The sequence below is a fragment of the Anolis carolinensis genome, chromosome 5 (genome assembly GCF_035594765.1).
Source record: "Anolis carolinensis isolate JA03-04 chromosome 5, rAnoCar3.1.pri, whole genome shotgun sequence".
Classification (NCBI taxonomy): domain Eukaryota; kingdom Metazoa; phylum Chordata; class Lepidosauria; order Squamata; family Dactyloidae; genus Anolis; species Anolis carolinensis.
Window position 1 is genome coordinate 147273031 of NC_085845.1, and position 13617 is coordinate 147286647.

Consider the following 13617-nt stretch of genomic DNA (forward strand, 5'->3'; position numbering starts at 1 on the left):
AAGTGAGATTCTACTGTACCATTCTTCATCTGCTCCCCTATGAAAAACATACCTAAGAAACTAGAGTTGATGCGGCCTATCCAGTGCAATTTTCTGAATCAATTCCCAAATATCCCCAGGAACAGGCCTAAAAACCAAGACAACATGAATGTTTTTTTTTTTTTGGTTGGGCTGTGTAATATTTCAGCCTGATTCACAATTACATTTTTCATGTGCCTATCAAACTATAATGTGCATGTAGCAAACTCATGTTTTAGTTGTATATGTTGTCAAGCTGACCATCACTGTTATTCAGCTTGACAAAACCTCTCCCAGCAAGGCCTATTTTATCTTGGTCTTAGCGACTGTTAGTAAATATAAAGTTCCTTCCACCAGTGGTACAGCTGCTGCTCAGGGACTTCATGTATCACTTAGCACTGGGAACAAAGTGTGAAGTGAGGATAACCACAGCTTGTTTCTGTCCTTGAGGGAATGTGTCTGATTACACCTCCATTTGTAGCCAATATTGGAATGTATTTTATCTTCATGCATTTGCTGTTTTCATTGAGGTCTGACGTTCTCAAGAGCAGTATTAAAAAACACATTGAAAGATAATGGGAGGGGGAAATACGATCGTTTATAAAATCATGGGGTGTGGTGTGAAGAAACTGATTGTAGTTGGAGAAAGCACAACTTATTGTCTCATATTGTTTAGGTCACAGCTTCACCCTGGAAAAGTGATGGGCTGCTGGCTTATAGCAAAGAGAAAGAAGTACTTCTTCCCATATGGAGTTACTACTCCCATCTGTGGAATGAGCTTTATGACAGCAAAATCTTTCAAGGCCCCGTTCATCTGATCTCTCCCCAAATGAGTACAAAGATACTCTTTTACTCCCAAGTCCACATCATTAACTGCTCTAGCAATAACACCAAGGCATGGTGACATTATGTCATGCATTTTATGTGACAAGACATTCCTACAAGGAAGAGAATAAGACTCCAGACACTTATTAGTATCCACAATCTTTAGGTGATGTAATATCTACATCTTGCAATAGAGTTAGCACTGGCCAAGGAAAGGCTAGCAGTGTGATAGGGTTAGCAGTAAATCCAGTCTACTAACAGCTGGAGTATATCACTTGTGCTTTTTGCCACCATGATTCATTAAAACCAGCATGGGACCTTTCCACCTCAGTACATCAGATTGCCTTGGAAAAATGACAAAAGATAACACTTTTTGTCTCAGATTTTTTTTTTGCCTGATTTTCTTTTCTTTTTTTCAAAAAATCTCATTTGTTTCTTTGTATTTAGAAAGGACATGTATTCAGTAGTTATGCCTCATTGCTGGTCTATAAAAACCTACTGTATGATCCTTGTTGTGCTTTCTTATAGGCATATCTAGGAACTCCTGTATCTAAATATGATCTTGTAGTACACCAAAGAACAGTATGTAGGCTAAGAGTAAGGTGGCAAGCTGCAAAAGAGAACAACGTGTCTGACCTTATAACAGACCATAAAAGAAATGTCAGGAGGTGGAGATATTTTATACTCCTGTGCGACAAGCTATAAAGGCCACTTTCCTAGCACTATAAAGGGTAGAAAATGATGGCCATGTTTTGTACCTGAGGAACATTCCTCAAAATGTCTGTCTCTTCATCCACCTAATTCAGAGCTTGAAAGTAACTAGTTATGTCTAGGTTGTAACTTGTAATTCCTCCCTCCTACCTTGGAGTGTGGTGGAGTTTATTATTCTAATTAAAAGTACTTAAAAGCATGCCCATTCAAAGGATCTTTTCCCAATCAGATTTTAAAGGCCTGCCAAAATAAAAAAAAAGTATTTGCTTGCCTATGGAAAAGTATGGAAAAGTAGCTAAGGACCTCTTCAAATGGGGCTAAAATCGATGATAGGTGCCAGTTTAGCTCGGGTGTCCCACAGAGCCCATTGGCTCCCATCAAACAATGCTTGTGTGGCTCTGTGAGTGAAAGAGAGTGGAGTCGGTACATGCTGTGTTGACACTGGAATCCATGGGGAGAAGCTGGATGCTCCATTCATGTGCCATGCTTCCCCCCATGTGACCACCCTCAGCTGGAGCTGGGCAAAGCAGGGTATGGGGTGCCGGGTTCCCCACACCTCTCAATGAAGCAGAGCAACTCGGCCGGCCATGTGACATGGTTGAAAGAGGGCAGTAGCCCAACTTTTCTAAGGAGGGATTTCCAGAGTCTGGGAGCAGTAGACCTTCTCCCATATTCTTGCCAGACAGACCAGTGTGGTCTGGAAATGGTCAGAACAAAGGTTGCTTAGTATGTGAAGATTATGGTCTGGTAGCCTAGAGTTAAGCAATATTGGGCTTGATAGGCCATAATATGTTTATGGAATTGTTCCAATGCCATCTATAGCCAACTTCAGCTAGAAATCTATTTGTCTGTGCACTTTCCAAAGATTTTTGATACAGTCTTTTAGGATAAAAATCACTTTCTAAAAACAAGCAGTGGAGCCAGAAAATAGGAAAGCGCTCGGTTTGCATGTTGTTTGAATATTTATGCTAGAAGTAGCTATTAAACTTTGTATTGTTTACTTCAGCTCTGGCAGGGAATATAATACTCAGAGCAGCCTATAAATGTCGTTTCATTGGACTAGGCCATAATTGTTAATTTCCACTAGACTGAGGCCAGTTTAAAGCATTTAGTATCAGGCTAAAATGTAAATCTAATATACCGTAACTATAATGAAGAAAGCTATGGTCTGATTCTCCTGTCTAGAAATCACTCAGGATATTTTGCACCTAAGCGAACAGATGTTCATCCATTTAAGTGGTAGCTGGATTGTATTGCCATTATTAAATAAAGAGCTTTCAGAATGTATGTGAGTCTAATAGAAGAAGCCAAACAAGAGAAAAAAGTACAATCTGACACATCAATATAAACAACTAAACAATGGGTACATCTCCATTTTCTGAGTGGACCATTGTTGTTTTTGATTCTATCCCTTCCTGCCTCATTATTCATCCTGTAATTAGAAGATAAAATAACACTGTGAAAAGGGTAATTTTTAAAGGTGAGGCATAAATTGTAGAGGAATAATCCTTCATAAATTTATTTATTTATTATATTTATACCATGCTCTTCTCACCCCGAAGGGGACTCAGAGAGGCTTACAGATTATGACAAAATATAATTAATAAAGTTTTAATGTAATTAACAAAATAAAGTTTTCTTGAGTCTAGAACTTGGGGTATTCGTGTTGTATATGGGCACCTCACATAAAAATTTTATGGGGCCTGTAAGGAGAGGGTGAGGTGCCCATGTATAACTCAAACTCTCTAGCTTCTAGATTCAAGAAAACATTATGAAAGTTTCTATTACAGTTCCCACCAGCCATGTCAACAAAAATATTAATAAGACCCCAGCTTGGATGAGTCTAGTCATTATTATCATTTGCAGTCAAACTTGGGGCAGTTTTTACAGCTAGATATTTTCTAGTTATGCCATGATGATTGCATCTCATGATAACAGTTCTTGTTTTTAGCACATACTCCTTGAATGTAAGAACAGGAAACTGAAAATTATCATGTAATAATACTATAAAGTGTGACTGACAACTGGGAGCCACTGCAATGAAAAGTAGTGAAGAGTTCATATTTTTATCAGATGTTACAATCAGTCTTGTTTTATGTTTTCCCCAATTCCTGTAATGGTGGGAGCAAACAGAGAAATCTGCAAAGTTAAAAGACAAGTAAAAGAACAAAGTATTGTACATTCGCAGTTAGAGCTGGCCCAAATATTAGGCAGGGTGAAGTGGTGGATGCTAAGAGACAGCAGCATTGTAGTGATTTCAGCTACCCTGTTTCCCCGAAAATAAGACATCCCCAGAAAATAAGACCTAGTAGAGGTTTTGCTGAATTGCTAAATATAAGGCCTCCCCCGAAAGTAAGACCTAGCAAAGTTTTTGTTTGGAAGCATGCCCGCCAAACAGAACACCAGAGCATGTGGGATTGGTAAATGTACATACCATAGATTGTTGTACATGGAAATAATGGTAGTAACAAGAAATTTTTGATAAGATTCACAGTTTGTTTGGTTATGCTGGTTTGTGATGACAACTACTGTACAGTATATAATAAATGTTCATTTTTTTGTTCAACAATAAATGTGAATTCTTCTTCATGGAAAAATAAGACATCATCTGAAAATAAGACCTAGCGCCTCTTTGGGAGCAAAAATTAATATAAGACACTGTCTTATTTTTGGGAAACACGGTAGGACCGCAGATAGAGAGTCCATGCCTAGTGAGTATATGCTAAACCAGATAGGCTAGGACAGGAAAAAAAACTCACTAAGTTGAAGACAAGCCACAGAAGTTTAATATGATTTGGCCAAAAAATAATGCAAGTACAAGCAATTTGCTTCAAGATATACAAGCATGAATTCACAGAAAAATACAAAACATCTTATACAGTTCTATTCAAACTTCCTGCTCCCTGCCCTGATTGTCTGAAAAAGAGGCAGGCTAGGATCTGTGCCGGGATTGGCTGGGAACTCTGTTGACATCGCCGCCTCCAGGTGTGGATTCCCTGGCAAGGAGAATGGGATTGGCCAGTGTAAAGGAACAATCAGCTGTAGAGACGCCCCCTGGGATGGAGCAGTTTGTGAGGAATAAATGGCACAGATATGTTGATGAGCTTTTGATTAGCTCAAATGGCCAGTTCCGTGCCAAACAAAGATATAGAGCCCAGGACACAAAGTTGCAAGACTCAAGGGACAAAAGTGCTGATCTTAGGTAATCAAGGACCTAGCTGTCAATAAAAGAGTTCAGGAATGCACATATTCTAAGACCCTGTTTCCACAAGGGAGCAGCAGATTCTCAGCCTCAGGTGAACTGAACAAACATACCAAGCTTATCTAGCTGGCAAAAGGAGATCACTCTGATTATTATCTGGCTTGGGAAACAGACAGAGGGGTTTCCTCACTTTTCCATTCCCAGGAGATTACTTGAACAGGGTCACAGAAGGGTGGCTGTCTCTAGGTTATATTCCAATACATTTAAAGAAAAAAGTGTGTATACACTTCATATGAGAAATAGATACAGTACATAGTTTAAAAGGTACAAATTACACAAAAATCATCAAATCGATTTATTAAAGGGTTAGGTACAATATAGTTCACGGAGTGTAGCTGCTGCTAGGTTTATTCCCAATCTTCTAAGGCTTTGAACTTGTGCATCTCTGAACCCAATTGGAAAGGTCTCTTTAATAAAAGGAAAAAAACAAACATATATTTATTTGTGGTCTTTTAGTGAACTATAAATCATTTGGGGGTGTTTACCATGGCTCTATATGGCTCAAAAGCAGCATGATGTTAGAAAGGAAAATTGTTTGAAACACAGCCTGCTTAAGCTAACCTGTTGTCTTCATAGGAGGTCACAATCATTCATTTATATGGCACTAGCAGTGTACATGGTGCATTAAAGGAAAAACAAGGTGTACACATTTATACACCTACATGCACATGGGAAGGAAGGAATAATACAAATATAAAATTACACAACTGGAAAAAAAAAATTCAGATAGAATTGTAAACCAGTGGAATATAATATAATTCAAACTCTTATATACATACAATCAAAATAGTAAAGATTATAAAATAATATTAAAATAAAATTCCAAAAGCTTCAGAAAACAAAGTTTTTAATTGAGATTTAAAGATGAATGAGAGAAAGAGCAAGAAAAGAATGTTGTGAATGAGGTGAAGAATGTAGCTCCATTGTCAGTGTTCAAGAAAGATTACATTACTGCTGCAGGCAACCTTTTGTCAAAGAATGGGAGGAGACATCTGTCTTTTTTTTATGCCCCAGGCTATGAAATACCTTGGGTCAGTCCAATGTGCAGTACAGGGTGTAGATGAATTACTCATTTCTACATAAGCTTTATTTCATTTACCAAAAAAGGAGAAAAAATAAAAAGGAATGTGTACAGCAATGAATCACAGACATAGATCTGTACATGGGGATCCTACCCTCTGTTCATATTTTCGGTTTGCTCATGAGGTGCACACAATGCAGACTCGAATATATGGCCGCCTCACTGCTCTTCCTATCCTGCAGCTAAATCTAAGTACTTTTCGCTGGATCTCTGCCTCTATATAATCCTTGTTTTTTTTCAAGATTACAAAATCTGTCAATTTAGAACACTAAAGATTTTATTCAGATGTTCTTGTCATTATTCAAGTCAGCATACTAAATTATTATTATTCTCCCTCAGGAAACTCTACCAAACGTATGTAAGCCAACAAGTCATGCAATCACATTTAATTGCAATCTTGTGAAACTGTCTTTTTCAGCTTTGTTTCCCAAGACTGGAAAGCAATAAAAAAAGAAAATGACTAATAAATGCAGATAAGTTTTTTTTCCCTTCAGTATCCATTTGAGATTTGAAATAATGCTTTTTTTCTCATACATACAATTTTCATTTGAATGTTTGTTGTAGTTACAGATGTTGTCTTAAGGTCATGTCTTTCTTTCGATAAAAAAAGAAAGAAATCTGGCATTGCTGTCCTATGCATTTCTGATTTATGGCAACCCTAAGGTGACCCTATTACGGGGTTTTCTTGGTAAAATTTGTTCAGAGATGGTTTGGCTTCACCTTTCTCTGAGGCCGAGAGAGTGTAACTCGCCCAAGCTTACCCAGTGTGTTTCCATGGATGAATGGGGATTCAAATCCTGGTCTCTAGAGTCATAGTCTAATGCTCAAACTACTATGACACACTGGTTCTCAAACATGCGTAGTCTAAGAGAAAATTGTCCTTTGAAAACCTCATTGATTTGCTCTACATAAGAGCTCTTGTATAACTCCTGCTCCTTTCAATGGAAACACAGTGGAAGTTCTCATCAGATTTTTAAAAATGTTTTGACATAGGAGGAATACATACACACACACGAGCTGGCCAAAGCCATTGAATGGATTTAAAAATCAAAGTCCAAAATTGATGAGCAAAAATAATTTGGGCCTATATTTGTTCATTTGATCAGAATAATAACTCCAGGAATCTTTACATATGTAATGCACACTGCACAATTTCTGGCACTGCACTGGCCTAGGATAACAAGGTCTTAACTGGAATGAGACTTCTTGGAGCCAGGAATTTCCTAAAACTACATGGCAAGCGGATGAAGCCTAAATATATAACTTTAAGAAATTCCAAAGTCAAACAAGCATGAAATATTATAATTGTTGAGGATTCCTGAATGAGATGTAGAAGTGTGTGAGTTACTGTTTTGAGCTTCCTTAGTCTCAAGAGATTGCCACAGGCAAAATAGTGGAAGGGATGGTCATATTTCACCTAACCACACGCAATCTCTCGGTCTCCCCAATTAACTGGAGAGAATCAGGTAAGAAGAATGAAAAGATATATGATGTGCATTCACTTCAGTTGTCGTAAGAGTATTTTAGTGACTTAGATATTTCAAGAAAGGGTTTGGATGGAAATAAAATCAACACAAGAAGAACTAGACATTCTCCAAAATTCCAGAGATGTTCCCCCTCTTCTGGACAAGACATTAATAACCTATTTCCCATTTATTTTAGCTATGCTGTGTATTAATTTGTGTTGCAAGGTGCCATGTGGGAAAAAGATGAACTATACATTAAAGAAACATATGAACATACAGTGGGCCCTTGGTATCCACTGGAGTTTGGTTTCAGGATCACCAATAAATACAAAAATTCATAGATGCTCACGTCTCATTATATACATGATGGTATAGTAAAATGTTATGCCTTATACAAAACAGCAAAATCAAATAATCTGTGAACCTCACCTCCTCCAAGGTGAACTAAACCACCTAAACTAAGCTTTACAGACCAGTGGATACTCCACCATAGATATCAGAAGAGCTGCAAGGCCAAGAACAAGCCATGAGAGTAAAGACAAAGATCCACCCAGAGGAAAAGTGTTCTTACCATACATCAAGGGAACCACTGAATAGGGAAGCTGATGAAGAAACACAACCTACAAACTATCCTCTCATCTCTGCAGGAGTCTACCATATACCATACAGCTGTGGACAAGTCTACATGGGACCACCAAATGCAGCATTGGCCAAACACGAATCAAGGAACATGAAAGGCACTGCAGACTGATTCAGCCAGAGAAGTCAGCCATAGCAGAGCACATGATGAACCAACCTGGACACAGTATATTATTTGAGAACACAGAAATGTTGGAGCACTCTAACAACCACCATGTCAGACTACACAGAGAAGCCATTGAAATCCACAAGCATGTGTACAATTTCAAAAGAAAGGAGGAAACCATGAAAATGAACAAAATCTGGCTACTCTAAAACTCTAAAATCAGAACAGTAAATAAGGAACAACACTCTGAAAACAGAGGAATTCTAGACATAAATCAATCAGGGGCAGCTAACACTTCTGAACAAAAGATTCCCCCAGGCAGGAAGAAGCCAGAAAATGAATCTGGGAAAGCCATTAATGCTAATCAAGGTGATTAATTAAAACATTCACACAAAAGAGTTCCTTCGCCCACCCTGGACCTTCCACAGATATATAAACCTTCCTTGCTTAGTTTTTTCCAATATACCTCACAACCTCTGAGGATGCCTGCCATACATGTGGGCGAAACGTCAGGAGAGAAGGCTTCTGGAACATGTCCATACAGCCTGGAAAACACACAACAACCCTGTGATTCTGGCCATGAAAGTCTTCGACAACACAAAAATCAAAGTTTGCTTTATGGATTTTTATTTCGTAATGTGTTTGAGTCATGGTTGCTTGAATTCATGGATGCAGAATCTGTGCTTATGGAGGTCCAGCTGTATTTGATTTTCTTCTTCCATTCCCTTTATCTGTTCATTTCTTTTCCTGTCTTCTTTACCATGCAGGGGTTCCTCTCTCAGGCATGCACAGGTTTCAGTTTATATGAAAGTTATGCAGTTTCTAAGCAAACCATGCAACTTTCATAGAAAAAACTGTGCAGTTTCATATCCTGTCCTGGTGGGGGAAAATCCCAAGTATCTTGAAGCATTGTTGTTGTTAATTGCATCAAGTCAACCTGAACTTGTGGCACCCTGCAAAAGCACACAACAAAAACATATTTCATTGTTCTGGACATCCATTGGGAATTAGAGCAAGTGAGATTTATCACTATACGTCCAACCATGATACCCTGTTTCCCCGAAAATAAGACATCCCCTGAAAATAAGACCTAGTAGAGGTTTTGCTGAATTGCTAAATATAAGGCCTCCCCCAATAGTAAGACCTAGCAAAGTTTTTGTTTGGAAGCATGCCCACCAAACAGAACACCAGAGCATGCAGGATCGGTAAATGTATGTACCATAGATTGTTGTACATGAAAATAATGGTAGTAACAAGAAATTCTTGATAAGATTCACAGTTTGTCTGGTTATGCTGGTTTGTGATGACAACTACTGTACAGTATATAATAAATGTTTATTTTTTTGTTCAACTATAAATGTGAATTCTTCTTCATGGAAAAATAAGACATCCTCTGAAAATAAGACCTAGCACATCTTTGGGAGCAAATATTAATATAAGACACTGTCTTATTTTCGGGGAAACACGGTAGTTAACATCTGTAGAAGCCCAATTAACTGATGCCCATCCCTTATAATGGATCATGTGACTCATTTTTTGCAAACATGGCTGTCTGTCTCTCCATATTTATTTGATTACTTTCCTATTATTATATTTCCATTGCCAAGGTGAGCAAAAGGAACTTGCAAGTATTTTTACACCAGGTAAGCTAACCTGACTTGGGTATTATGCATTTTGACTTGCAGGGACAGGACATATTATCTACTTCCTCTTTGGCAGCAAAATGTTTTGGATTGACCCTGCCCATGAATGGACTACAGGTCTTCAGCAGAAAATTCCACACCAGCTACCAATCCTATGATACCAGAGGATATAGCAGTTAAAGTGGTATCAAGTACCTAGAACAATATAGTATAGATCCAATCATAGTTAGGCATATCTTCCCTAACCACAGATTTTCTTCTTGATCTAGCACCTTGCATAATAAAAGAGTAAAGGTTTTCACTTGATGTTAAGTCTAGTCATGTCTGGAAGTTGATGCTCATCTTCATTTTTAAGCCAAAGAACCAGTGTTGTCTGTAGACCCCTCCAAGGACATGTGGCCAGCATGACTGCGTGGAGTGCTGTTACCTTCCCGCCGGAGCAGTACTTATTGATCTACTCACATTTGCATATTTTCGAACTGCTAGGTTGGCAGAAGCTGGGGCTAACAGTGGGAGCTTACCCCGCCCACTGGATTCAAACTGCTGACCTTTCAGTCAGCAAGTTCAGCAGCTCAGCTGTCTAACCTGCTGTGCTCACACTGCATAATAGCAACCTCAATATTGTCACCTGAAATGCATCATTTTTTGGGTTTTTTCACAAGAAAAAGCTCCAGTCTATCTTTTAATTTTTTTGAAAATTTTCTGACATTACAGAACTAAACTGAAGTTTAGTTTAGAAACATAATAGCAACCTCAATATTATCATCTGAAATGCATCATTTGATGGTGCCTCCTGATGTAAAAAATAATGAATGTCCCTATTGTTAAAATGAGTTTAGGGGAATATCAAGGTTTTTGTGTGGTGTAAAAGACTAGGAATTCTAAGATGTTTCTTTAAAAGGGCTAAAAGTGCTAACAATCCTGTTGAGAAAAAAGGGAATAAAGGTAGGGGAGAGTTCAAAAGTGAGAGAATTCTGTTCCAGCTTTATGTTTTTCTATCTCTCTCTCTGAGGCAATGTTAAATGTATATTAGATTAACCATTTAAAATTGTTGACAATAAACAATAAAATAATATCATTACTGCAAAACATTGCCCCTTTATTCCAAGAAATCTACCCCCCCCGCCTTCCTCCAATTCATAATACACTTTAAAATACTGTGCTGTCAAATCTCTTACACCTGCCTTTTCAAAATCTTCCATTGCATATTATTATAATGGTATTTATCTAGTTGTGAATCCAAATTTTGGATTAATAAATGAAATGAACCATGAAATGAAATATTCATTGGAGGTTTGAAAAAGGAAAGTCTTCATATATTCAAAGTGTAAACATTCATTTAAAACATTTAAATAAAGTTCTGTTGCTTTAAACTGGGTTGATATAGAGCAAGTGCTCCTTATTGCATTCCAAAATAAAGAAGCAAATGACGCCTTAAGAAAAATGATATCAAAGCTTTTTGTAATTTTCCCCAAAAGGCGACTTGGATTTCAACAGCCTGCTCCTCTTATAATAATGACTGGCAGAACTTGTGAGGGTGCCGTTTCCAAAACTTTATTAATGACACCATTTAAAGATACAATGCAATCTCACATGGCAAGACGAACACTCAAGGTTATGAAACCGGATACAGGGGAGACTTTACTGTACTTCACATGTCAAGAAACAAGCATCAGTTCAGTGGATTTGCCAAATGACAAGAGCCTGACCCACGCTTTTTGGATTTCTGCCAGTTTCGCCATCAAAAGAGGCCCAGTGCTTGGGTTGAACTAGGTGGGAGAGCTTGATATGCAAAAGCATTTATCAAGTTTTATAAATTAGACAGGAGGACATTGGTTATATGTGGGGGAACTGGGATCTGTATCTATGTGGTTTCCAAAATAATAATAGTAATAATAATAAATAACAACAACAACAACAACAACAAATAAACCTTAAAGCTTGGAGAAGATAATGATTCTGGGGAAAATGGAAGGAAAAAGAGTTGACCAAAGGGGCCCCTGGTGGCACAGTGCATTAAAGCACTGAGCTGCTGAACTTGCGGACCAAAAGGTGCCAGGTTCAAATCCCGGGAGCAGAATGAGCGCCCGCTGTTAGCACCAGATCCTGCCAACTTAGCAGTTCGAAAACATGCAAATGTGAGTAGATTAATAGGTGGGAAGGTAATGGCGCTCCATGCAGTCATGCCGGCCACATGACCTTGGAGGTATCTTTGGACAACGTCAGCTCTTTGGCTTAGAAATTGAGATGAGCACCAACCCCCAGAGTCAGTCACGACTGGACTTAATGCCAGGGAAAAACCTTTACCTTTATCTTAAAGGCATGATGGATGGATGGTATCCTTGAAGCAACTGGCTTGACCTTGAAGGAGCTGGGGATGGCCACGGCCGTCAGGGAGCTCTAGCATTGGCTGCTCCATGAGGTCATGAAGAGTTGGAAGCAACTGAATGGATAAACAATAAAAAACTTTATTTGTATACACCCTCAAAGGGACTCAGGGTGGTTTCCGACATGTGAAGCAAACATTCTATTGCCGGAAAGAAAACCATACATACAATACAATGAAACAGACACATTCAACAATATAACACAACAAAATTACTTTGACAACAGAAATATCATCCAAAAATAACAAAAAACCTGTTAAAACACACTAAAAGCAAAAATAAAATATTAAAAAACCCCAATTCATTATAATTCCATCAGTAAAGGTTCAACAAACTAATGGCCAGTATCACAAAATGAACGTGGCCAACTATAAAAGGGCTGGGCCAGGGATAGTGCAACAATGTATCATAGGACCGGGGAAGTAGATGAAGTGCAGGACAGAGTGAAATCCGATTACCTAGGGACTGGGCCTAGGAATTAATCATTCTTGAAAATTTTCTGTAACATCCAGGTTTTCAAGTCCCTAAAAAAGGAGGACAGTGTGGGAGATTGCCTAATTGTAACATATATATGCTCCATATCCATTCTCCATTCCCCTCTCACCAACAATTGTACACACACAGATATTAATCTACCCAAATTTAACACAAAGCCATGGTGGATTACACCATGCCACATATACATAAACAACCACCATCCTACACGCACAAACACACAGGTAGACACACAGACTTCCAGTTTCCAGTCCAATTGTGATCCAAATGGCTCAACTAGTCTAAACCCCTTCTATTCTGGATTTTGCTCCCTGCCCTCCATGAGATATTTTTAAAAATAATAGTAATGCATCAGTTTCTCCATGGAAAAGGATGGAGTGATTTCTACCATCGTGACTCACTCTTAGAAAAGAATACATAAAGCACAATACCTTCTCTTGGTTCTTCCCCTTTCACCTTGTATTATCAAGAAGATGAAAGAGGAAGAAAACAGTCCCAGCCAGCACTTTAGATCAGGGGTCCCCAAACTAAGGCCCGGGGGCCGGATGCGGCCCTCCAAGGTCGTTTACCTGGCCCCCGCCATCAATTTTATAATATAATATTTTTATATCAGTTTTAATAATATAATATATTGTATATACATATAATATTGATAATATTATGTTATACAATATAATACTAATAATAATACCATATAATAATATTAATTATATGTTATACATTACATATAATATTACAGTATAGTGGTATAGTTCAATATAGTAATATATAATGCTAATATTGTGCTATGCTAATAATATAATATATTGTATGTACATACAGCTGCTTTGAGTCCCCTTCAGGGTGAGAAGGGTGGGATATAAATGTAGTAAATAAATGCAGTAAATAATTAATTTTAATCTTTGGCTCGGCCAAAGTCTGAAATGACTTGAAGGCACACAACAACAACAATCCTAATTAACTTGACTATCTCATTGGCCAGTA

At 38.1% G+C, this 13617-nt stretch overlaps 1 long non-coding RNA gene across 2 annotated transcripts in view; it reads left to right on the forward strand.

Moving 5' to 3' along the window:
* LOC103278903 (uncharacterized) overlaps positions 1 to 10052 on the forward strand; it is an 89615-nt gene extending 79563 nt beyond the window's left edge. For both annotated transcript variants that reach the window (XR_010006723.1, XR_010006724.1), the window contains exon 4: positions 695 to 10052. This is a non-coding gene — a long non-coding RNA (uncharacterized LOC103278903). The remainder of the gene's footprint in view (positions 1 to 694) is intronic.
* The last annotated feature ends 3565 nt before the right edge of the window (positions 10053 to 13617 follow it).